This window comes from Hibiscus syriacus, unplaced genomic scaffold (genome assembly GCF_006381635.1).
Source record: "Hibiscus syriacus cultivar Baekdansim isolate YM2019G1 unplaced genomic scaffold, ASM638163v2 tig00111330_pilon, whole genome shotgun sequence".
Lineage (NCBI taxonomy): Eukaryota > Viridiplantae > Streptophyta > Magnoliopsida > Malvales > Malvaceae > Hibiscus > Hibiscus syriacus.
In genome coordinates, this window is record NW_024063059.1 from 12421788 (window position 1) to 12449632 (window position 27845).

The 27845-nt window shown below is 37.0% G+C and overlaps 1 pseudogene; it reads left to right on the forward strand.

The window, feature by feature from the left end:
• Positions 1–529: 529 nt before the first annotated feature.
• On the forward strand, positions 530–27555 carry LOC120158735 (annotated as a pseudogene).
• Positions 27556–27845: the final 290 nt, after the last annotated feature.

Here is a 27845-nt window from a genome sequence, read left to right on the forward strand (position 1 = left end):
AAAACCTTTCTTTTGGGACCTTGAAAAATCCTTGTTGGCTGTTGCCTCTACAAGGTCATATTTTGTTTTTTTTTTGTTTTTTTATGGGGGAGGTCCTACAATCCCACTTGTTGGCCTTTGCTGCTTCTCTCTCTGCCCTTTGTTTAGTGTTTACCTTCATTTGTTTTTAAATATATATTTTTCCCAAACTACTCCCTTTTCTATTCTTTCTTATCTAATTCTATATCCCAGCATAAAGACCCATTCTTTTTCTTAATCTGGGTGTTGAAATTTTGTTGCTTTTTTTGGGTTGTTGAAGGTGAATGGAACTGTTGGTTCTTTGTATGCTGTTCAACTGTTTTTTTTTTGCTGGATTTCTTTGTAAAGGTGGGTGCTTTCTTTGAACTGAAACATCTGGGTCCTTCTGATATTTGACTAACTTTGCTGGGCATCGCTTTGAAAATACGGTGGTTTTGGGGCTTGGATTTGATGGGTTGATTTGTTTTGGATAGCTTGAGAGTTGGAAATTGGAAGGTTATATGGATAAAAGGACGGGGTTTTTTTTTCTTTCCCTTTTTAGTTTATAGTTTGTTTTTGGTTTTGTTTGAACCTAGATTTCATTTCATGATTGGTCCAAGACAATGGAGATGTTTATGGCCAGATTTTTATTTCTTTAGCATTGAATGCTATGTCTTGGTGAAATAACATGAAGAATCTTCTCAAGAAACTGCACATGATGTCTAATCAATCTGAAGATGTAGAAGGGTCAACTGCATCAAAGGGCAACAAGTCCAGTGATGTATCATCATCAACTGATGGGGCTGTGCAGTCAAAGCCTCATCATAGTCCTGAAAACAATAAACCATTGTCTGTGCTTTCCAATTGGTTAAATTCAGTTGCCAATAGAAAAGTTCCTAGGTCACCATCTTCTTCAAACGTGAAAAGGGAGGAAACTATGGAACCTACTGATTTAGTTAGTACTAGTGGCTTAGAGGCTGCCTTGGATGCAGTGAGGCGTGATTCAGGTTCTAGTAACTCAAGGGATCCTGATATAGAAGAGGAGTATCAGATACAATTGGCCCTTGAGTTGAGTGCCCGGGAGGATCCTGAGGCGGCCCAAATCGAGGCTGTTAAGCAAATTAGTTTAGGGTCTTGTGATCCTGAGAATACTCCAGCTGAAGTTGTTGCTTTTAGATATTGGGTATGTTTCCATCTTCATTCCCATGTTTAACCCATTTAGCTTTCCTTTTGTTCTACTTCTTAGTACGTACGAAAGTCTTAGTTGGAATCTTTGAGTTTAATTCTTGATTTTTAACTCCCTTTACTTGGTTGAGTTTAAACACTTTATCAATGTGCTATAGGTTGAGCCTTTGGCAACTGTTTTGCATAGCATTAACTTTATATTATCTTTTCTCCTTTAATTTCTTTCTCCTGTTTCATCTTGAATATCACGTGAAAGTTATTTTGTGAATTGGAAAAGTTTAGCACATAACTCTTTGGAATGAATGTAATTTATGCTTAGGGGGAGAAATACTTTCGAGACCAAATCCAGTTATTGTTCTGAGAAGGTGTCTGCCTTTCCCTTGTGCTGTTTGTGATTCGTGAATCCTTCTCATTTTCATTATAAAAGCCTCAAAATATGAATTATAAGTAGCATCCTCAGAGCTTAAATAGAGTTTCCAGATTCCTTATTAACGTTTCATGTCTGTTAGTTGATCTTATTCGACTTGGATTTGTCCCCTTTTGATCTAGCCTCATGTTTATTCAAATATTTGTCTGACATTATGTTCTTTTAATTTTGAAGTCCATAAGTTCATCCATTTATTTCTTATAATCAGCTAACTTCGTCAGTAACTGAACTAATCTTTTAAATAGAGCTCTTTTGTACTTCCTGCCCCGTCTTCATATTTCTAGAATAGAAGTTTATCCTTGCTGTTTCTTAGTTGAATGGCCATTATAGAAATACTAAATTGTATTAGTAAGTTCATGGGTTCTTTCAATTCATTGACAAACACATGTTTTGAGACTTTCATCGTAATGATCTGGTTTATGATTTAAGTAATCTTGGGTGTGGAATCTTGGATTTGATATTTTTTGGGGTTGTGTCCAAGTTGTTGGTTTTCCCCTCAAGTTAAACTGAATTAGACTTGGACTTCCTTTTTGATAAAAAATTGGACTTGGATTGATCTGTTATGATGACAGGAAGGTTAGGGTTTGATCGTGTTGATTTGGGGGAAATCGCGAAGGGAAGAGTTGGGAAGAAACAACAGAAATTGGGGGAGACTCGAAGGAGATTAGGGATTTATCGGGAAGCTAGGGATTGAGATACCTGAAGAATTGGGAATGGAAGAGATTAGAAGAGTCGGCTGAGGGGTTAATGGGTCTATATGTTAATTGTTTTTAATTACTGTTGGGCCTTTAAGATTGGGCTTGAGTCTGTTAGAAGAGTTTGGTGATAGAAGAGGGAATGGTGAGTCAGCATAGGTGGTTATTTTGTTTTAGATTCTGTTTGGACAGCTGGTACTGTAGATATATAACTTGTACCAATCCTTTAAGGATTTTTCATCTGATGAATGAAGCACAATTTCTGTATCTAAATTTCTCTCTTCTGAAATCCCTAAAATTCTTCTAAAATTCATCCTCATTCATAACAAATTGGTATCAGAGCTGGTTTTGTGATCCAAAATCAAGTAGTTCAAGCTGGGAAAGACAAGGAAGATGCAGAAGACTGGAACCAGTGAGGTACCAGAACAGACCATAGAGGAGAAAGAGGAATATTTACCGTCGTGGTGGACAGAGCAGAAAGCTGAGTTGGAAGGAAGGATTCAGACACTAGAAGAAGGAATGACTGAGAACAGGGGGTATTTGCAGAGAATCCTGCAGCTGGTCAATCAAGCAGCTGAGGAGAAGGATTCACCTCAGTCAGTAAAGAACCAACTAACAGCAGTTGAGAAACAGGACAAAAATGGAGGTAAACAACCCTGTTTGATTACGGTTCTTAACGAGCATGAGAAATATACTTTTCAATCGAATGAACCTGGGATATTAGCTTCTAAACCTGTGGGGTTTACTGGTCATCACACTGTTAATCCAAAGTTGCAAGAAGAAAATAGGATGGGTAGTTCTAGTGAGACTAAGGGGGGAGGAGATGAACATGTTGATACTAGAAGCTACTGTAAAAACCCTTTTGGGAATACAAATGCTGTGTTACAGAGGCCCAAATTGGAGTTACCAATGTTTGATGGTAACAACTGCAGGGGCTGGATTAGGAAATGTCAGAAGTTCTTTAAATTGTTTGGAATTCCAGAGGAGCAAAAACTGGAATTAGCTGCTATGTATTTAGTAGGGAAGGCTGAAACCTGGTTTGATGGTTATATATTGCAGAAATATAGAGTTACTTGGCAGGAATTTGAGGCTGATTTATGTCACATATTTGGGGACAGAAACTATTCTGATATTATTGAAGAATTCAATAAGTTGATGCAGAAGGGGAGTGTGGAGGAATATCAAGAAAAATTTGAAGAGTTTAAACCTTATTTACTGCAACAGAACATGCATCTGGGGGAGGCTTATTTTGTGTCTAGCTTCATTAGTGGTCTCAAGGAAGAATTAAAGCACAAGGTGAAGGTGTTAGAGCCAAAGAATTTATTTGAAGCTTACAGGCAAGCAAAACTTTATGAATTGGCTAATGAGATTGAAGGGAAGAAGTATAAAGTGGCTAACAAAATTTTTTCTTATAATCCCTCAAATATTCAACAGAGCAGTGGGAATAAGGGGTTTTTGCCTAAGACAGCTCCTCCTAATACTAGTAACAAACAGAGTTTATTGGATTACAGAAGAGCCAATAACTTGTGTTTTAAATGTGAGGAAAAATTTGCTCCCGGACATCAGTGCAAAGTGAGACAGCTCAACTGTATGGAGGAAGAGGAACCTACTGATTCTGATGAACAAGAATTAATAGAGGGAGAGATTAGAGAGGGGGAAGATCAAGCTAAAGAGACCCTGGAAATTTCTATTAATGCTATTACAGGGAATGTGGGGCATACTACCCTGAGAATCCAAGGTTTTATAAGAGGAAAACCTATTAATGTGCTAATTGATAGTGGCAGCACCCATAGTTTTGTAACTCCTAAATGGGCCAAGGAAGGGGTTGAATTAGTACATACCCAACCATTAGTCATCACAGTAGCTAATGGTGAGAAGCTGTTCAGTACTGCTAGGAGTAATAAGGTGAGCTGGAAGATGCAAGGCTATGATTTTCAGCATGACTTCAGAGTATTAGCTTTGGGAGGTAGTGATATGGTTTTGGGGGTGGATTGGATGGAAGAATTCAGCCCTATAATGATGGATTTTAAAACTAAAACTATCAGTTTTGAGAAGAATGGAGAAACTGTAGTTATAAAAGGGTCTCAAAAGCTACCATTATTCAGATCTATCACAGGTGAGAAATTACAGAAGTTAGCAGAAAAGGACACTGAATTGAATGGAGAGATTTATTTGTTAAGTGCTGAAGTAGAAGGCAGTGAAATTCCTTTACCACTAGAAGACCTACTAGAAGAGTTTAAAGAAGTTTTCGAAGAACCAAGAGGAATGCCTCCTAGTAGACAACATGATCATGCAATTGTCCTTAAACAGGGAACACAACCAGTAAACCTTAGACCTTATAGATTTGCTCATCATCATAAGGCTGAAGTTGAGAAACAGATTACTGAAATGTTGTCCTCTTCTATTATTCAGGTGAGTAAAAGTCCTTTTGCTTCTCCATGTTTACTTATTAAAAAGAAAGATGGAACTTGGAGATTTTGTGTGGATTATAGGAAACTTAATTCTGCTACAGTTAAAAATAAGTTTCCTATTCCTATAGTGGAGGATTTGTTAGATGAATTGAATGGGGCTGCTTTCTTCTCAAAAATTGATTTGAGGTCAGGATATTGGCAAATTAGAATCAAGGAGGGAGATATTCACAAGACTGCTTTTAGGACTCATCAAGGACACTATGAGTTTAAAGTAATGCCATTTGGTCTTACTAATGCTCCAGCTACTTTTCAGGCTTTAATGAATGATTTGTTTGGAGCATATCTAAGGAAATTTGTTCTTGTATTTTTTGATGATATCTTGGTTTACAGTCCTAGTTTGGCAGAGCATAAACAGCACTTAAGAACAGTGTTGGAGGTGCTGTTGGAAAACAAGTTATATGCTAAAAGAAGTAAGTGCTTCTTTGGACAGCAGCAAGTGGAATATCTAGGGCATTTAATATCAGCTGATGGGGTGGCTACAGATCCTACCAAAATTAAAGCCATGCAGCAGTGGCCTTTGCCTAAAAATCTAAAAGCTTTAAGAGGATTTTTGGGTTTAACTGGATACTACAGAAAATTCATCAGAGGATATGGGGAACTGAGTAAGCCTTTAACCAATATGTTGAAAAAGGATGGGTTTTATTGGTCTCAAGAAGCTATTACAGCCTTTGAAAAGTTAAAGGAAGTTATGTGTAATGCTCCAGTTTTGGCTTTGCCTAATTTTGAGCAGAAATTTTTTTTGGAAACTGATGCGAGTTCTAAAGGGATTGGAGCTGTTCTTTCTCAAGCAGGAAGACCTATAGCCTATTTGAGTAAAGCTTTGGGTCCTAAGCATGCAGATCTATCCATTTATGAGAAGGAGTATTTGGCCATTTTGATGGCAGTTTCACATTGGAGGCATTATCTAGAGAGTGGTTCTTTTGTCATTAAAACAGATCATGAGTCCTTGAAACATTTACTTGAACAGAAGCTAACTACAACTATTCAGAGGAAGGGGCTTACAAAGTTATTGGGGTTGGATTATATTATTCAGTACAGGAAGGGTAAGTCTAATAAAGCTGCAGATGCACTCTCTAGACAACAAATGGATTCTGGTGAATTTGATCAAATAGGAGTTACTGTTATAACTCCTACTTGGCTACAAGATATTGAAAAGAGTTATGAAGAAGATGCTCTAGCTCAAGAAAATAAACCTATTCTGGTTATTAATCCAGATCAATTACAGGACTGGAAATTACTGAAGGGAGTCTTGTATTTCAAAAATAGGATTTATGTGGGCAACAAAGGGGATTTGAGGCAGAATATAATTGTGGCTTTGCATGATTCACCACAAGGAGGTCACTCAGGTATTCAAGCTACTTATCAGAAAATTAAGTCTTATTTTTTCTGGCCAAGGATGAAAATTCAAGTTCAGGAGCATATACAGCAGTGTGATATTTGTCAAAGGACTAAAATAGAACATATCTCTAAGCCAGGGTTGTTACAGCCTATTGCAGTCCCAAACAATGCTTGGGAAGTGATTACAATGGACTTCATTGAAGGATTGCCACCTTCAACAAAGTATAATTGCATTTTAGTGGTGATTGATAAATTCACTAAATATGCTCATTTTATGCCACTATCTCATCCCTATACAGTAGTGGAGGTTGCTAGAGTTTATCTTGATCAGGTTTACAAATTACATGGCCCTCCTAAGGTGGCTATTTCTGATAGGGACAAGTCTTTTACTAGTCTGTTTTGGCAAGAATTAATGAAGCAATTGGGGTCCACTACATTATTTAGTACTGCCTATCATCCTGAGACAGATGGCCAGACAGAGAGGTTGAATCAGTGCTTGGAGCAGTATTTGAGGTGTATGTGTTTTTTGAAACCAAAGACTTGGTCCAAATGGTTAGCTCAGGCCGAGTGGTGGTACAATACTAACTACCACTCTGCTCTACAGATGACACCATTTGAAGCTTTATATGGGTATAAAGCTCCTAATGTGACATGGACAACAGAATCTAGGGTGGAAGCAGTGAAAGATGTCATGCAACACAGGGAACAGTTAAATTTACTACTACGAGAGCAATTAATTAAAGCTTCTAACAGAATGAAGCAGATGAGTGATAAGCATAGAACAGACAGGGAGTTTCAAATTGGCGATGAAGTTTACCTGAAGCTTCAACCATATAGACAAACATCACTAGCCCTCAAAAGAAATTTGAAGCTTGCGGCTCGTTATTTTGGACCCTACAAGATACAAAACAAAATTGGTCAAGTTGCTTATAAACTAGAGTTGCCAGCAAATTCAAAGATCCATCCAGTTTTTCACGTGAGTTTACTTAAAAAGAAAGTAGGGAACAAAGGACTTATCTCGATCGATCCTCCAGAGGTCGCGCCGGATGGACAATTGAAGATTTACCCAGCCCTTGTTTTGGATCAACGAGTGATTACAAGACAGAATCGAGCAGTCATTCAACTGCTCATTCAGTGGACGAATATGGGAGAGACAGAGGCAACTTGGGAGGATTATACAGTTTTAAGACAACAATTTCCTCAGTTCGATCCTTGGGGACAAGAATCATCTGGAGAAGGGGGTATTGTTATGATGACAGGAAGGTTAGGGTTTGATCGTGTTGATTTGGGGGAAATCGCGAAGGGAAGAGTTGGGAAGAAACAGCAGAAATTGGGGGAGACTCGAAGGAGATTAGGGATTTATCGGGAAGCTAGGGATTGAGATACCTGAAGAATTGGGAATGGAAGAGATTAGAAGAGTCGGCTGAGGGGTTAATGGGTCTATATGTTAATTGTTTTTAATTACTGTTGGGCCTTTAAGATTGGGCTTGAGTCTGTTAGAAGAGTTTGGTGATAGAAGAGGGAATGGTGAGTCAGCATAGGTGGTTATTTTGTTTTAGATTCTGTTTGGACAGCTGGTACTGTAGATATATAACTTGTACCAATCCTTTAAGGATTTTTCATCTGATGAATGAAGCACAATTTCTGTATCTAAATTTCTCTCTTCTGAAATCCCTAAAATTCTTCTAAAATTCATCCTCATTCATAACATGATCATTCATATCAAGAATGATTTTATATAGTGTGGTTAAGTTATCCCAATTCATATTCTTCTGAACGTTATGTACTCCAAATTTTGATTTTTTATGTCATATACACAAGATATTCATTGAGCTAAAGATTGTAAGTGATTTACGATGATTATGGTTTAAACTTGCATACAAAGATCAACTATAACTTTGAAATTCAGAACTGGTATTAATTATTTTTTTTTTGATAGGAATGGTAGGCCTCGTTAAAACCCCCTTCTTGATTAATGGATCACAATGTGCTCCTTAATCAGCGGAAGGAGGAAAGAGTGCCTAAAAACTTCATTAATAACCTCCAGTTACATAATACTTAAAACCTACCACATAGACTCCTTTAACAACATCCCAAAACAAAGCTAAAAATAACCTGAATCAACCAGAACAATGTATCTATCCAATACCCTCCTTTGCTAGAGTATCAGCCTCAACATTGGCTGACCTAGCAATAGGGGTGTTCATTCGGTTAAAACGGTGGCCGACCGAACCGAATTAACCATAACCGAATTAACCAAAATTTTTTTTCTTTAACCGTTAACCGAACCGAATTTTTTTTCGAACATATTAACCGAACCGAATAAATTTCGGTTAATTCGGTTAATTTCGAATTAACCTAATTTTTTTTTAAAATTTTCTAATTTATATAAAAATTAAATATTTTTTAATTCAAAAAAAGTTTATAATTAATTTAAATAATATATAATTATAAAATAAAAATTTTAGATAAATTTTTTAATTAATTAATATTGATTTAAGTTTAAAAGTTATTGGATCTTAAATTATTAATTGGGTTTTAAATGGTTTGGGCTTAGCTCATATGTTATATATAATATATTTAATATTTTTTTAATTAAAAAACAGTTTACAAATAATTTAAATAATATATAATTATAAAATAAAAAATTTATATAATTTTTTAATTAATTAATATTGATTTAAGTTTAAAAGTTATTGGATCTTAAATTATTAATTGGGTTTTAAATGATTTGGGTTGAGCCCATATGTTATATATAATATATTTAATATTTAAAATTTAATTTCGGTTAATTAACCGAATTCGAACCGAATTAACCGTTGACCGAATTTTAAAAATTTTCTTAACCGTTAACCGACCGAACTAATTCGGTAACCGAACCGAATTAATTCGGTTCGGTCGGTTAACCAAATTAGTTCGGTTATTTGAACACCCCTACCTAGCAACCCATCTAATAATATCATTCAAACCTCTAAACTTATCACCAATATCATTCACCAAGTCAAAGTAGACCAAAGGACATCGTTCTTTATTCTTGACCCAATCAATTGCTAATTTACTGTCAGATTCAATCAGATTCAACGATTAAACGTTCCTTAAAAAGTTGTTGAATCGAAGTAAAGTAGGATAATCCCTTCTTAATTGCCAATAGCTCAATCAAGATAGGAGGACCTGGACCAGCAGCCTCTTTGTAAGAACCAACCACCGAACCATCCTCAACTCTAAGAATGCCTCCAACACCACTTTTCCTCCAGTCTGCCGTCACTGCCGCATCCACATTCAACTTTAAAAAGCCCTTTGGAGGGCGTGACCAAGGCACAATTAAGGTAATAGGAGAGCTTGAGTAAGAGCAACTATCCCCAAGTGATGGATCACTAATGAGAGAGTCCTTAGGAATATATACCTCCTTGAAGTTAGCTAAGAACCAAGATGCCATCCTACTTCTCGCCATAAAAAATAAATCAATCTGATCTAACCTCCTCCCATCGAACACAATGGCATTCCTCCACTTCCAAATTGACCATAGAACCACACCCGAAATGAAGGACCAAATTTTAGAATTAGGTACCAAATCATCCCAAGCAAACAAAAAATTTTGAGCATTGGCTTGAAAAGCTGAACAAACTCCCCAGAAATTCAAAAATTTGTTCCATAAAGACCACGCCACAACACAAGTAAAAAATAAATGTGTTGAGGACTCATCCGCCTTGTTACATAAAGGGCAACCAGCGTCAACAATAGCTGGAACTCCTCTCCTCTGTAACTCTAGTTTAACTGGCAATCTTTGAAGCACCACTTGCCACATAAATACCTCCACTTTAAGGAGGCACCAAACCCCTCCAAACGTACTTCATCCAAAAAGGGTCTGCTGTACTTGTAGTACAACAAGACTTTACACTCGAATTGACAGTATAAACTCCTTCCCCATTCCCTCTCCAGACTAACCCATCAGAACAGTCATGAGAAAGAGTGATATTATGAATTAAAGCCAATAAATCAGAGAATTGAACCAGTTCCCAATCACTTAAATTCCTTCTCAATTGAACATGCCAAGACCAGCCTGCAGACTGAAACTCCCCAAACTCATTCAGCTTCCCATACTTATTTACCGAAAGAACAAACATTCTCGGGAAAACTAGATTTAGAGGGGTATCAAGCGCCCAACAATCATACCAAAATCTGATGCTCCTCCCATCCCCCACTCTAACTTTAAACAAGCTTCGGAACTTTACTCCAAACTGATCCTGTTTGAAGTGATTATTGACCACCGATTTCCATATCCAAGAAGCATATGCAGGTAGTTCCTCATTAAACATAAGAGAATTAGGGTCCAGATTATATTTACAGCAAATAACCTTCTTCCACACTGACTCCCTATCGTTTGCAAATCTCCACGACCATTTCCCTAGGAGAGCTCTATTCATATAACTAACATCCAGAACACCAAGACCCCCAGCATTCTTTCCAGCGCACACAGTCGACCAATTGACCCAGCGAATTTTTTTTGCCTCCACACCTCCTCCCCATAGAAATCTGGCCATGATGGAGTTAAGCTTCACCATCACCGAAGACAGTATCTTAAACAGAGACATGAAATATGTAGGCAAGGAACTCAAAACTGTCTTCAATAAAATCAACCTCCCTGCCATTGACAAAGTCTTAGCCTTCCAACCTGCTAACCTCTTATAAAAATTTTGAACAATCGGATCCCACACCAATAGCGAATTCCTCTTAGCACCAAGAGGCAACCCCAAATATTCCGTATGGAAATGTCCTACCGAGCATCCAACAGCATTAGCCCACTGAAGAATCACTTCCTCATCAATATTTATCCCAAATAATTTGCTCTTAGACATATTCAATTTCAGGCCTGACATAACTTCGAAAACACGTAGGATCCTCTTAACATTAATTACCTGTGTCTTCGATGCATTGCAGAAAATAATTAGATCATCTGCGAATTGCAGATGAGATAGATTAACTGAAGCCTCATCGCAACCAACAATCAGACCACAAAACAGACCTGAAGATACTGCCTTACGTAGCAGCAGATTCAGCAGTTCTCCAACAAAATTAAATAGCAGTGGGGAAAGGGAACAGCCCTGTCTAAGACCTTTAGCTATAGGAAATTCAGCAGTAGGAACACCGTTAACTAAAACTGATGCCGAAGCAGTTGTAACACACTTTCGAATCCAATTACACCACTTAGAACCAAACCCCATTTTGTTCATGACTTTAAAGAGAATGTTCCAATCTAATGAATCATAAGCCTTCTTGAAGTCCACCTTAAAAACACAACCCTTCAACCCTTTCTTCCTCCACAAATCAATTCCTTCATTAGCAATAAAAGAGCAGTCCAGAATTTGTCTCCCAGGAATAAAAGCAATCTGTGACTCACTGATAATATCGTTAATACAACATCTCAACCTTCTCGAAAGACACTTAGATAGGATCTTGTACATCCCACCTACAAGTGAAATAGGTCTGAACTCATCTAAACCCCCAACATTAGAGCCCTTGGGGATGAGAGTTATGAAAGAATGATTTATGCCATGTTCTCAATCCTTCCCCAAAAAGAAATTATGAAAAAACTTCATAATATCACCTTTCAAGTAAGACCAGAATTTAAAAAAAAACCCATATTCAACCCATCGGGCCCTGGAGCTTTATTACTATCACACGAGCTGATGATTTCCCAAATCTCTTCTTCCGTAAACTCCTTTTCTAACATTAAATTCTGCTCCATACGAGAAAAATTCAATTCAAAATCCTCTACTTCCAAAGTTGAAACACTGTTATAGGCTTTAAAGAAATGCTCCTTGACACTAGACTTGATAATGACAGGATCTTTGATAATTACACCATCAACATTAATAGCATTCAGAGAATTTATTCTCCTTCTAATTGAAGCGCATGTATGAAAAAATTTAGAATTTCGGTCACCATCTTTAAACCACTTCTCTCTAGAATTTTGGCACCAAATTTGCTCCTCAATTCTGTATAGTTTCCAAAGATCATTTCTTAACAACCTCAACTCTGACGCGTTCCCAACAACACTGGATGACTGATTTTGCTGCATCCTCTTTTCTAATTGGTGAATTTTGTCTTCAAGAACAGAAATGTCCACACGTGGAAACTGATTCCTATCCCCAGACCAGCTTTTAATGGCATACTTTGTATTCTAAACGTTGGTTAAAAAACTATTTGCAGAAGAGAGAATGAGTGTGAAAGGTAGAGAGAGAGAAAGAGAAAATTTGAAAGAGTCCAACGTCTCTGATGAGGAATGGATTATTTTCGTTGATAATCTTAGCAAGAGGGTTCCAAGAAGTGTGTGAAGGGAATTTTTTAGTCATTATGGTCAGATTGTTAGCATTTTCATCCCACGTCTTTTAGTGAAACCAAAATACAAATCTTCAACTTTTGCTTTTGTCCAATTTGCTGGTGAAGAAGGTAGAAAGAAGGCAATCCAGTATGCTAATGGAACATGGATAGATGGGAGAAGAATATCAGTGGGGATTGCAAAGTATCAGAATACAAAGAGAAGGATAGCTGCTGAAGGCAAGATGAAGTTGGAGAACAAATAAGAAAAACATGAAAAAACAAAGAGAGGAGGGAATGTCGAGTCTTGGAGAAGTATGAGAGACAGAAGATCGTATAAGGATGCCTTGAATACAGGTATTAATATGAGAAGTGAACCAGTTTCAGGGGGAAACGAGAAGGGTAAAAATTAGATTGCAAAAGGAGTTAGGAATGTCTGGGAGATGCATATTCTGAAGGAAAATTCAGATTGGGTGAAGAGATCATTAACAGGTATAATCAAACCTTCTTTTGATCAGGATGTGATAAAAAAAGCGTTGAAGTTAGAGGGAATCAAAGTCAATTTAACCAGATGGGGTTATGCATGGAATGCTTGTATCATTACTTTTAAGACGATGGAAGAGTTTTAAGATGTATGGATGAATAAGAAAGAAGAGCTGCTCTTCTGCTTTGATTGGTTGGCACCATTATTGAGTGACGATGGACTTCCATTAGCTTTTTTCCAGGTGGAGCTTCATGAACTTCCTTTATTATGCTGGAATGAAGCATTTCTGGAAAAACTTACTGCGAGGTGGGGAGATTTCATATGTGTTAAGGGTGAAACAAAGAGCACAGCAGAGTTATCAGTGGCGAAAGTTATTATTAGGGTGGAGAGTCCATATGACGTCCCGGAAACGGTTACCATAGGTTCTTATTATAGATCATTCAAAGTTAAGATAACTTTGGGATCTGTTTTTAAAATTCCAGAAGATTTAGTGGGGAGGAAAGTGGAAAAAATTTCAGAAGATTGGAACAGTGATGATGTCTCGCCTAGTGAGGATGCTGGCCGACGTTCTATTCTGGCAAGATTTGAAAATCGAGAGTTATCAGAAGAGTCTAGGCGTAAAGTATTATCTTGGTTGAATAAAGGACAAAATAGTGGTTGGAATGAAGTTAGTGGGAGACATGGCTCATCGAGTAAGTCAAACAAAGAATTTTCTAATTGTGGGCTGACAGGTTTAGTGGAAGACAACACAAACCAAAGTGGGAAACACTTGGGGTTGGGGTTGAGGGAATTATTTGATAAAGATGTTCAAGCCCAATTGGATGATAATTGGGTCTCTTCACAACCATTGAAGAAAATTATTCCTGAAGGGCTAGCTTATAATTTAAAATGGGTTGGGGAAGGGGAAAATAATTCAAGTGGCAGATTTATTCCCCAGCCTAATAACAATTATCTCAATACTACTGATTGTGACGAGGAGGTTGAAGAGGAGCTGCAGAAGGTGCATACAGTAGAGGGAAAAAGAAGTTTCAGAAAATGAAGATGTAGCTGCTATTGGTATGAAGCTTTCAATCTGCCCGAGGAACCAAGAAGGAATTAAGGATGATTTGTCGAATATTCAGTTGAGTCTAAATGAGGGAAGCACGTCAACTTCGAATTCAAGACCTCTTATTCGGTCAAAAAGTTTCAGCAAACGAAGAAAGTTAATAATTTCTTCATGTTGTTCAGGAAGTGTACGCTCAGAGGGTGATAAGTCTATAAGTTTCTTTGATAGAATTTATAGGAGGGATTATAGAAGTATGGTCAGGGAGTCTATGGAACAAGAATTGACTTCTCCAATGTCTTCCCATTCATCTATTAAAGCAAATGAAGAAGCTGCAGCAACTCGGAATGTTTGTAATATGTTGGGGATTATGTTTAAAGGTGGGCAACAATTATTAGAGGAGGAGATCGAGAAGCTGGAGATGAAGAGGGTTTCGAAGAAGCTTTAGGCTCTCTTTCTACGGCTGGGTTGTGCAAACTGTTTCAGATAATTAAATGTCAAAATTTAGCTTGATATCGTGGAATATTAGGGGTTTAGGTAGACATGAAAAATGCAGAGCAGTAGCCAGACTTGTGATGAAGAGTAGCCCAACTATTTTGTTGATACAGGAAACCAAACGTTAACAGTTCCAGCAAGCATTAAGAAGGAAATTAGGGGGATCACGTTTAAAAGGCTTTAATTTTGCTCCAGCTGTGGGTACTGCAGGAGGATTATTGTGCATGTGGAACGAGGAAGTGTTTGAAGTTAAACAAGAATTTATTCACAACAGATTTATAGCCATTGTTGGTACATTCAAATCATCAATGGTGGAGTGTGCAGTATTGAATGTGTATGATCTTTCTATTGAGGCAGAGAAGGATGCTTTTTTCAAGGAGCTAAAGGAGTTTGTAGTACACCTTAATGTTCCAGTGTGTATTGGGGGAGACTTTAATTCCTATTTAGAGCTGGATGAGAAGATGGGGGCTTCTCACAATTGGCATTCAATTGAGCTACTTAGGAACTTTGTCCAACAGACTGAATTAATGTACCTTCCATTAGCGGGTGGCAGATTTACATGGTGTAATAACAGAGACTTTCCAACGTGGGTCAGATTGGATCACTTTCTAATTAATGGTGAATTTCTGATTACCTTTCCGAACTTAGTTCAAAGTCTTCTTCCTAAGTCCCTCTCGGATCACAATCCGGTTTTGCTAGAAGAGAAACGATTGAATTGGGGCCTTAAACCATTTAGATTATTCAATTATTTATTAGAGGAAGAAGGGTTTGAAGAGTTGGTCAGTTCTATAATTATAAACCTCAACAGGGAAAATAATCGTAGGGGCATATTAAGTATTTTGCAAGGCACAAAAAAAGTGATTAAAAGCTGGTCGGGCAGCAGGTATACAGGGATTTCTGAAACTATTTCGGTGCTGGAAAACAAAATTCGTGATATGGAATTAAAATTCCAAAACAGCAGTCTCTCGCCTCAAGAATAGAGACAGTTGTCGCATTACATGAGTGAGTTATGGAGGATGCACAGGATAGATGAGAGGATTTGGTTCCAGAAATCAAGGGTAAAATGGATTAAGGAGGGAGATAAGAATACGAGGTTCTTCCATCTTTGTGCCTCGAGCAGGAAAAATTAAATTCTATCTCATTGTTTATTAAAGGTCATGAGACTTCAGATCCGAAACAAATAAAAGAGCATGTAACAGATTTCTTTACGAAGGTTTTTAACAGTGTAGCAACACTGGAGGTGGATGATATGAATCTTGGTTTTTCCAAATTAACAATTGAACAAAGGGAGCGACTAGAGGTACAATTTTCAGAACAATAAGTTTGGGAAGCGATCTCGTGTTCAGATAATAATAAGGCGCCTGGACTGGATGGGCTCACTATGGGTTTTTTCAAGAAGTGCTGGCCTAGTTTGAAGGATTCGGTGATGAAATTCTTTACTGATTTTTACCAGAAAAAGAAATGGGAGCACGGTGTCAATCACACATTCATTACCTTAATTCTGAAGAAAATTAATCCAATATGTTTGGAAGACTACAGACCCATCAGTCTCGTTGGAAATACGTATAAAATTTTGTCTAAAGTATTATCTAAGAGAATTATTTCGTGCGTTGAAGACATTGTTAGCTCCTCTCAACTCGCCTTCTTTCCTGGAAGACAGTTGCTAGATTGTGCATTTATTGCTAATGAGGCCATATATTATTGGAGGAAAAAAGGGCTGAAATGTGTTGTTTTTAAAGCAGATTTCCTCAGAGCTTATGACACATTTGAATGGCCAATCCTACTTAGAATCATGAAGGAGATGGGATTTGGTGAAAGATGGTGTTCGTGGATCTCGTATTGCTTATCTTCTGCGTCGGTTTCTGTTCTGTTGAATGGTACCCCCACAAAGGAGATTAAGATGTCAAAAGGTTTAAGACAAGGATGTAGCTTTTCTCCAATCCTATTTAATCTGGTGGGGGAGCTACTTCATTTGTTGTTGACTAAAGCGGTAAATATGGGCCTATTCTATGGTTTTACTGTTGGGGTGCCAGGTAATTCTTGCCAGTTGTCGCATCTTCAGTTTGCAGACGATTTAATAATTTTCTGTCGTGCATCCATCAGCCAAATCATAAATGTTAAAAGAGTTTTGAGAATTTTCAGCTTGATGGCTAGGCTCAACCTAAACCTTTCGAAAAGTCATTTATATGGGATCAATATTGAAGAATCTACCCTAACAAAATGGGCCTCTTCCATAGGTTGCTCTGTGGGTTCATTCCCGACGGTATATCTAGGATTGCCATTAGGAGCGAAGAAGAACTCAGAGGTTTTGTGGGAACCAGTTATTCAGAGGTTCAATAACAAATTGGCAGGTTGGAAAGCTTCGACATTATCTTTGGTTGGTAGATTGGTCCTATTGAAATCAGTTCTGACTTCTCTTCCAATATTTTTCCTATCCGTATTCAAACTGTCGAATAAAGTTAGCCAGAAATTGAATTCGTTGACGGTTGGATTTTTGTGGGGGGACGGCTCAGAGAAGAAACACATCCATTGGGTGAATTGGCAAACCGTGTGTCGTCCGATTGAAGATGGAGGTTTGGGGGTCTTAGATCTTAATCTTACCAATCGGGCTTTACTAGCGAAATGAATTTGGAAGTATGCTAACGAGAAGGCTTCACTGTGGAAGAATTTGATTTGCTGCAAGCAAAACAGTGATAGCACGTCTACGTCGGTTAGTTCGGTATATTCTACCCAAGATTCTTGGATTTGGAAAGGAATTGTTAGAAGCTTCTTGAAGAATGATGCGATTGGTGAGGTTAAGATCACATTCTAGAATCCAAGTGAGAAATGGCAAATCAATTTTATTTTGGAATGATGTATGGGTTGATAATATACCCTTGAAAATTCAGTTTCCGAGAATCTTTGTATTGTCCCTAAATAAATCGGGAAGGGTTAGAGATTTTGGCAGTTATGATTCTAATGGCTGGTTTTGGGATATTCGTACAAGAAGAAATTTATGTGATTGGGAGTTGGAACAATGGCTGGAATTAATGATCAAATTGAACAACATTTAGTTGACAGATGCAATGGATGATTTTTTATCATGGACAGGGAATGGCAATGGACTGTTTTCTGTCGGATCGTGTAGAAGGACTATTGTTAAAGATCAAGTGGTGAACCCTATTTGGAAGAATTGTGTATGGTCAGGGTTGGTGCCTCCTAGAATCAAATCTTTTCTTTGGCAAGCTACACACCAAATGCTGGCAGTTAAGTCACAGCTGAAGATCAGGGGGTCCCCTTATCGGATGGGGAGCTTTGTCCGATGTGTATGTTAAGTGAAGAAACGGTTCAACATTTGTTTATTGTCTGCCCAGTGGCTGGCGAGGTTTGGACTAATTTTTTCAGACTTTGGGACGTAAGTACAGCTTTACCTGGGGATATTTCTTCCCTAATTAGTTCCTGGTCTGATTTGGTGGCGAACTCAATGATCTGGAAATTTATTCCAGGGGTGGTACTTTGGTCGATATGGAATTATAGAAATTCTATGTTTTTTGACAGAGGTTCTGGACAAGTCTTCCTTGTTCTTCATCGTCAGATTTAGATTAGTCAAGTGGTTTTTAGCCAAATTCCATCAAGTACAGATTTCAATGGATTTGTTAATAGCTGATCCCACTTTAGCAGATGGTTTCAAGTGTTTATAGGCTCCGAATAGGGTTGTTCAAAAATGGCTCCCTCCACCAGTTGATTTCTATAAGTTTAATGTCAACGGTGATGTGAGAAGCGATGAGATGGCAGGTGGCATTGGGGGTATCCTCAGAAATTCTAATGGTTTCGTCCTAGTGTCGTTTTCAGAGAGAGCCGGTCCTGGTCCTCCCCCATTACCAGAGTTGAAGGCTATTAGGAAAGCTATTGACATTTTTTATTCCTCTGTTTGGGCTACAAAAGAAAGATTAATTCTGGAAAGCGATTGCAAAAATGCGGTGGAATGGGTCCAATCGCCCAATCTCTCCCCTGTGTTCTCTAGTAATTTTATTAAGGAAATTAAGTCTTATGTACTGTCTAGGGGTCTGTTAGTGAAGTTAATTCCTAGGGGGTGTAATTGGGAGGCTGATAAGTTAGCAAAGGAAGGGATTGGTTGAGTGTAGGCTGTTTTAACAGGTTGTTCCTGCTTCTTGTGAAGTCAGCCTTATATGTTGTTTTGTAAAGGTTTTCTAATGTATCTTTGAATTATTAATAAAATGAGGTACTCTTTTACTCCTTCCGCTGTTTGACCCATTTTTTTTCGAATGGGTCAATTATGAAGGGGGTTTTTAATGAAACCTCCTACTTCTATAAAAAAAAACTATTTGCAGATTTGAGTATATATAAAATATAGTTTTCTCTTTAACTACTTTTAGAGGTAAGGATTATTATTATATGAAATTGAAGTTATAAGTAATAAAATGAATTTTTTTGTGACATGAAGAAAGATGGTTTAGATCAGCTTTGAATGTTGTGATTCAAGCATATATTACATGGTGAAATGCTATAGGTTATCAGATTATGTTTAATAAAAGAATAATAAAAAGTTCTGGCTAATATTGGTAATATGTCATTTTGGACTTTCTAAATATCTACACATTTGCTAGATTCCTTCCCACTGCCGTGTTAGCTTTCTAGGCTATATGTTTATTCCCTGCTAACCCAGCTCATATCGTAGATTTGTCCGTGCTTCACAGAATTATAATTCTCTCGATTATGATGACAAGATCCTGGATGGCTTTTATGACCTCTATGGAATTCTAACTGAGCCCACTTCCGAAAGAATGCCTTCACTTCCTGATCTGCAAGGGGCGTCAGTGTCAAGCAATGTCTCTCAGGAAGCAGTTTTGGTCAATAGGGCTTTTGATGCAAATTTGTTGAAACTTGAACGAAAAGCACTAGAGGTGACTGCGAAGTTAAGATCAGAATCTTTGGCTTCTGAAAGTAGCAACCTGGTGCAAAAACTTGCGGTTCTAGTTTCTGACCATATGGGTGGACCAGTTGCGGATCCTGAAAATATGTCACGGGCCTGGAGAAGTCTTACTTACAGTTTAAAAGCTACCCTTGGCAGCATGGTTTTGCCACTTGGTTCTTTAACGATTGGGTTGGCTCGTCAGCGTGCATTGCTATTCAAGGTATTTGCCCTCTTTGTTTTTATTTCTTTTGATTTAGGTGTTTACAACCTGACAATTGGATTTCTCAAGATTTACGAGAACAATGAAAGAAAAGAAGATTCCATACAGAAAATGTCTTGTTGTTGAATTAACAACCAGTTCAGTGTAGTTGATAGTTTATTCCAAATTTTCAGTCCAACTATGGTTTTGATGAGAAGTGACGGCAAATAATGATTTCAAAATGGCCCTCTAAGAATATCATTCTTTCGTATGTGCGTTAAATATGTTTTGTTTGCTTGATGGTCTTCGTTGTTGTTTTTTCCTATCCATAAAACTTCTGTTTCTATTTTAAGATGAATGTTGATGGGGCTGTTAACCTTGATTGGAGAAGAAGTGGTATTGGTGGAGTTCTTAAAGATGCCGATAAGAACAAGCTGGTTTCTTTTTCTAGAGCATTAGGACCTTCTTCTCCTATTCTTGCTGAGATATTTGCTATCAAAGTGGGGTTAGAATTGTTTTTTGAGTCAGTTTGGAGGGACAAAGGAATTCTGATTTTGGAAAGTGACTCGTTTCTTGCTGTGAAGTGGATCAACAGCCCGAAACTTTGCCCGGTTCACCTTGTTGATTTGATTACAGAAATTCATAAGACAGTTGTGCAGTCTAATGTTATCATTAAGCATATCAGCAGATGTACTAATGTGGAAGCTGATTGTCTAGCTAAGTCAGGAATTGGTTAGTGAGTGAGGAGGTTGTTGTTATGAGTAGTGGTTATGGTGTATTATTTTGGTTATGGTTCTATGTTAGGTAATTTTATGTAATGTTTGGAATCTTATGTAATTATGGGTTATTAATATATTTAGGCACTCTTTTCCTCCTTCCGCTATTTGTCTCCTTACAAGAGGCAACTATGAGGGAGGTTTTTAATGAGGCCTTCTATTCCTATCAAAAAAATAAAACTTCTGTTTCATTTATATTGCTTATTTGGTTTAGGTCATGTACAATGAGTACCCAAGTCTTGCACTCTTGGGCATACTTCTTTATGCTTTCCTTTAGGAAGTTCACTTTTCTTAGTAATTCGATTTCATGGTTTGATTGTAATGATCTTTGAGGAATTCTCCTCTATCAATAATGGCTATTTCTTTGTGTTTGCATAGGTTTTGGCTGATACTGCTGGTATTCCTTGTCGATTGGTTAAGGGGCAGCAATACACAGGTTCTGATGATGTAGCAATAAATTTTGTAAAGATTGGTAATGGAAGGTGATTTCCGTTATGGTGTATATTTTTATATTTTACGGTTAATTGTTTCATTTGATCAAATGTGTTTCTTTTGTTTAATTATGTTATGTACTAACTTCTATACAAACCTCTACGTATTTCATATATATTTCTCTATTTTAGAATTTGCATTGTGGTTCTTCTTCAAAAGATGCTTGTTGGGATTTTTTTTAGGCTAGTATTGCATCTAGGTTTGAAAATTGTCGATATAGATTGCAGAAGCTTAACTATTAATCTAGGTGATCCGTATATTTTCAGGGATTACATTGTTGACCTAATGGCAGATCCTGGAACACTTATTCCTTCTGATGTAGCTGGACCGCATGTTGAGTATGCTGATTCTTTCTTTTCCACCAGTCCTTTGTCTAGAGACATTGATTCATCTCATATGGCCTCTTCTAGTAGTGGGTTTGGGAGTTCATTTGAAGACAATTCAGAGTTCGGGACAGCTGAGAGGAGATCCAGGTTAAAAATTTTTGCTACTGGAGGAAACCAATCTGATGAAAGAGGTGATTTTAATGCGTTTGCAGATTTATCTGGGGCAACTAGAAGTCTGGAGCAATCTAAGGAGCCCATGGAAGACCTTAAAACCCCGTACATGGAGAAGGTACATGTGCGAGAACTTCCAAACAGACCTACTTATCCTCATGCACATGCGAGATCTCCTTCCTGGACAGAAGGTATTAGCTCTCCTGCTGTGCGTAGGATGAAGGTGAAAGATGTCTCGCAGTACATGCTTGATGCTGCCAAGGAGAATCCACAGTTGGCTCAAAAACTTCATGATGTTTTACTTGAGAGTGGTGTTGTTGCTCCCCCTAATTTATTCTCTGAGGTTTATTCCGAGCAGTTAGACAGATCAATTATTGAAGTCAGGTTGGCAACGGAGACTAAAGATGGAAACATACAGAGCACTGGACATCGTGAAAGTAAGAATCAAGATGATTTTGGGCCCTCTCATTGCTTGCCTCCTCTACCCCATCGCAAAGTATATGCCAAAGCAAGCTCTCCTCATAACCAACGTGAGCATCTTAAACCCGGAGAAGGCCTAAGGATCTCTTATCCATTGGATGCCAGGGAATCCACTGGAACACCTGTGTCATTAGAAGTTGATGCAGTTCCAATTCAATATTCAAGAAATGTCCCAGTTGCTGTTGTTGCATCTTCAATGGTAGTTGCCGCAACAAAGTCTTGCACCGATTCAAATGTTGAACTTCCTTTAGCTGCTGCTGCTACTGCTACGGCTGCTGCTGTGGTGGCAACTAGTGCAGCTGTGAATAAGCATAATGATGTAGTTGCCGACTTTGCTGGTAGTGAGCCACAAGGTAGTGATGAAAGGGAACATGATGCTTTGGGTGTCAACTCAGAAGGTGAGAGAATATCAGATAGATCAGCTGGTAATGAAAGTTCAAAGTCGGATGCTGCGCTTGAAGATATTGCAGATTGTGAGATTCCATGGGAGGAAATCACGTTGGGAGAGCGCATTGGACTTGGTATTGACCTCTCCGTTAGCTATATGTTTCATGCTTCCCTTTGGTTTAATGTGATATAACATCATTATTTTGGTGCATCCTTTATGCTGCAGGTTCATATGGTGAGGTTCATCGTGGAGAATGGCATGGAACTGTGAGTTTTCTCCTGCTTAGCTTTTGTCTACTGTCCGTCTTCCCTGGGTCTGAACAATTTATGTTTTCACCTTCATTGAGAAGCATTAAAGATGTTCTATTATCATATAGAAAGTATGATTTTGTATCATGCTTATTGGCTGGTAAGTCACTTGGATGATGTGCAATAACCTTTTTGGGTGTAAGCTACAAAATATAAGCTGCTAAGTGGCTTAAAAGAATACATGACACTTTACTGGAAAATTGGCTTAAAGACAATGAGGACCATTGAAATGAAAATTTTAAGAATAGTTACATAAAATATAAGTGTATTGCAAGGCACTATTTGAAGAGTATTGTATCTTTTTCCCTGTTTCATGTGTATTTGATAACCTAATTATCCTCATGCACATGCGAGACCTTCTAAGACTCTTATCCGCTACGAAACTTATCTAGTAAGAAACCAATCTAATTAGATAATACTTGATCTATAAAATTTAAAAAATAAGACTTCTAATTTTCGGCTTCTTTCTACTTATGTTTATTTTCAATCTTATTAACTGGCATTGCTGGATAATGCATTCCATATAAATGCATTATTTCATTCACAAAAATTGTTTGTATATACACAATGTAAATCTGGTTGTCCAACAATGTTATCAAATGAGTTGTTTTTTTTCCTGCTGTTTGAATGGAAATCATTTATTGCCTTAATCTTCAATTGGGTAAAATTTTCTATCTTATGTTGCCGTGCTTTGAAGGAGAATATTAATCATTTTCTCACACTTCGATTTCATAGGAAGTTGCTGTGAAAAAGTTCCTGGATCAAGATATCTCCGGGGAACTACTTGAAGAATTCAAAAGCGAGGTATTGGCCTTTCCTATCTCTTGTGCTAATGTGTACATGTACTTACCTGATGCCAAAGCCTAATTTTGCATGTTTTTAATGTCATTAGATTTGTTATAACCCGCAGTTACTGAATTCCATGTAACTTTTGACAATCTTTCACACCTAAAACTTAGTCAATATTGCCCCACTTTATGTCTGTTTATACTCCTCTAGTGGCAATTATGGCTAGAGTTGTCCTTGGGTCTAGAAGGTTTTCCAGTTCATTATCTCTCACTTTTTGTTTGGATACTCGGTGCACCTCTTTAGATGTATGATGCTTGGTATAAGAAAAAAGTTAAGCCACCATCCAACAGCTTGGCCCTGATAAAGTAAATTTTATCATGTATAATAAAAGAAATGTATTATACATGTTATTGAGTACGGTTTTGTTTTGGAAAAGTGTACAAAAAGTAGGCTTAATGGATGATCTTGATTTTCAAAGTTCAAGTTCCGTACCAGACTGGTTGAACCTTGGAGACCCCTAAGTTATTGTCTGTTTTATTGAGGAACTAAAGCATTTTAATTTTGTAGGTCCTAATCATGAAAAAATCAGGCATCCCAATGTTGTTCTTTCATGGAGCTGTAACCCGTCCACCAAACCTTTCAATTGTAACAGAATTTCTCATAGTATGCTGCCACGCTTTCTTTTAACAATTTTATAGAAACTTTATTTGTATTTTAGTCTGATTTTGCTTTTAGTCATATACAGCGACATAATACTTTTGAAAGACTTTCTGTGGTGACTTTCTAACATAGATTATGAGAACTAGTTATTCCCCAAGCAGCTTAATGGAAATGATGTGTCGAATCACAAGTAGAGCTATTCCATAAATCCTCATCATTATGCCATGTGCCAGTATTTTATTAGCAATTTAATTGTGAGTAAAAGAAGAAAAAAGGCTAAAAGTTGAATTTACCATAAGCAAAGGGTGTGGGTTAAAGAAACACTCTGGAAGAGTTACTGAAATTGTGCCCTAATGAATAAAATGCTGTTCGAGGCATGGTTCTGGATTCTGAACTTGCTCATCTTGGCATTGTTGTTTCTTTATTCTTATGTTTTGAATGTTTTATTTTTCTTGCTGTTTTCCTAGTTGCTCTGCACTTAGCAACTCTTTATTCACTTTGTTAGACACATTCTATCTAAGCATTTGCATTTTATATGCAGAGGTAGTTTGTATAGTTACTTCATCGGCCAAATAATCAATTAGATGAGCGGCGACGTTTGAGAATGGCTCTTGATGCTGTATGTTTCTGTTTTTCGATTTTACTAATATCTGATTTCGCATGCTTTGTATGTGAATATTTTCTTGTATTTTATTTTTAACCAATAATCAAGTATGAAACAAATAATTGCAACTCTTATTATCTATATTTGAATTATAATTATTGTTGCACATTGAATTGCATATGTACAAATATCTGAAACTAATAAAGAGTAAATTTTGTACCATCATGCAAAGCTTTCATATTTTCAAAATACATCAGATTATATAAGTTTTGTGTTCTTAATCTTAAGATTAATTAAAACTCTGTTTCTTAATCTACATATATTACACTTTGAAATGATTATGTTATTTGGTTTACTTAAAGTTCATTTGATGGTTTTGCTTGGTATCCTTTCTTTCTGGATGCTTGAACTTTCAGGCTCGAGGAATGAATTACTTGCACAATTGCACTCCAATGATTGTACACCGTGATTTGAAGTCCCCAAATCTTTTAGTTGATAAAATTGGGTTGTAAAGGTTGCCTTCTTCTCTTCTTTACTGTTGCTGATCCCATTAGAAACTTCTTTAACAAGTAACTAAAACGGGTATGAAATTTTGATTTAGGTTTGTGATTTTGGTTTATCACGGATGAAGCACAGTACATATCTCATCAAGGTCAACTGCAGGGACGGTAATGCCAAACAACTTGTTTACTCTTTTGTTTTCAATAACACTTATTTTCTCTTATATATAGCTGTTCAATCCGAATCAATGCCAATGGAAATAGTGGAATTGTTGATTTAACAATTTTTTTTGTAACATATGGGTAATCCTAAAAGACATCCTGGTGTAAGTTGTAACTATCTGGTGTCTGTTTTGTTTTCGATATATGGGACAAATTATAATTTTAGTGTCATCAAATATGCTCTGCACACTACGCATGTTTTTTCATTGTTCGCCAATGTCGACTTTTAAGAGTACCATACAATATGTATCTTTGAATTTATTCAAGTCTATGCCTCACGCTTCTCCAGGCTGAATGGATGGCTCCAGAAGTACTAAGAAATGAACCTTCAAATGAGAAGTAGGCATTTTCTTTTCCCATTGTCATTTTACATTATTGTCGGTCATGATTCTAGAGTTATTTAATGGTCATATAAAATATGGTCAACATGCAGGTGTGATGTTTATAGCTTTGGAGTTATCTTATGGGAGCTCTCTACAATGCAACAACCATGGGGAGGGATGAATCCCTGCAAGTTGTTGGTGCAGTAGGATTTCAGCATCGTAGACTTGACATTCCAGATGACATGGATCCTACCATTGCAGAAATTATTAGAAGGTGTTGGCAGACTTGAGTATATTTTTATTTATTTATTTATCTATTTTGTCTCTGATCAGATATGTGATGCAATATTGCAAATTCCCATAAGCTCAAGTTCATATAGTTGCACCTTACCATATGAGTTATTTTGAACCTAGAGTTGCCATGCTATTTATATTACACAGTATGTATACTTCAACTGTTGTTGGGATGTTGTTCATTGGAGGTGTCAGTGACTGTGTTGGTGGGATGATATTTGGAGCCTGAATTTCCGACCAACGATGATGTAGGCGCCTAGGCGGATTCTCCATGATTTTCTAGGTTTGATAACCATGCCTGTTTCATGTGAGAGACAGAATAAAAAAGGAAGAAATTGACAGGAGAAAAAGAAATTTTTAATCAAACTTCTCATTGTAAAAACAGAAAACAAACCTGTTTTTATAGGCTATGGATTACAAGTTAAGAGTCCTACTACGTTTATTTTTCTTCCTAACTTTTATCTCCTAAACTTTATCTTATCTCCCAAGAAACTTAATCCTAATCGTACAATATGAATAATTTAAACTTTATCTCCTAAAATAAATTAACTTCTGAGTGAAATAAATTCCTAATCGTCAGCAACTTTCTACAGTGACATCTAATCCTCTGTATATGAAAGGAAGCTAAACTATTAAAATGACACCAGACAATTACATTTTTTTACTGTGAATTTGATTGTTTGCTAGTCTATTAATTTGAAATCAACTCACTTTCAGAGTTGATTAGTTGCTACAATCTTGGTGCATGTGTCGGTGATCTGGCTGGTATTACAAGCTAGTCTTTTGAACCATGAATTTAGCTAATTCTAAACAATCTGCATCGGTGAATTCTGGAACTTATGAATTATATTTCCATCTCTACTTTGTACATATTTTTCCACTTCTTAATAGATAGCCTGACCTTTACTTGGTAGTCTGAATTTTCTGACTTGTATTTTTGTTATTATGCATTTGCTTTTGAATTACACAAACAAATACGCTAACCGTTTAGAAGTGTTGTGCCGAAAATTTATTCACCTACAGTGTCCTTCATTCTATTATCATGTTCACTATTGAACTTTGGTAAATGATGGAGGTTGAATGAGATGAACTATATTCCGTCATCATCATTGCAATCCATAGATTGTTGTCGTCGATGCATCTGGATGCCTGATTGGAAGGACTGACCATTGTTGTTTAAAATTGTAGAGATCCAAAACTGAGGCCAACATTTGCAGAAATTATGGCTGCTTTGAAGCCCCTGCAAAAGCCAATAACAAGTGCACAAGTACCTAGATCAAGTGCCAATGAGGGGATTCAGCCATAAAAAGTGTTGTAGTGTTTGGGACGAGTGACATGATTGAAGATTACACAACATAGACATATACTCTGGTTTGGGATGATGTGATTCTTTCTGCACATTTTACATTCTGCTTTGCTTCGACTTGTTGCTGTCTTTTTTTTTTCATTTTTCTTTCGGGGTGTCGGTGACAGCCATTTTCGACGTGCATTTATTTGTAAAAAAGAAGAAAAGAAAGAAAGAAAGTGAAGTTGTAATCAGTGGTTTGCCTCATTTTGTGTTCTAGAGGTTTTTTTTTTTGTTGAAAAAAAAAACTGTAGAATATTTTAATCTGTTGAACATTTGTTAGGTGAAACCGAAACATGGTTCACCAAGGAATAGGATTCTCTTTTGTGGCTACAAATTTGAAGAATGGTGCAGCTTACATAATGATGCCATTTTCACCTTGTTCTTGTTTCAAATGCCTTCCAACTCTTCAGTCTATTCTGGGTTTGGTCCTTAATCTTAGAAATACATTTTTTTTAAATTGTATCATAAATTTTTAATATAAAAAAATATCTCTAACATTTGATTAAATAATCATTTTATATATAGATATATATATATATATATAGAATATTTTAACCCGTAAAATTTATTATTTTAATTAAAATAACCCTTCCATTGA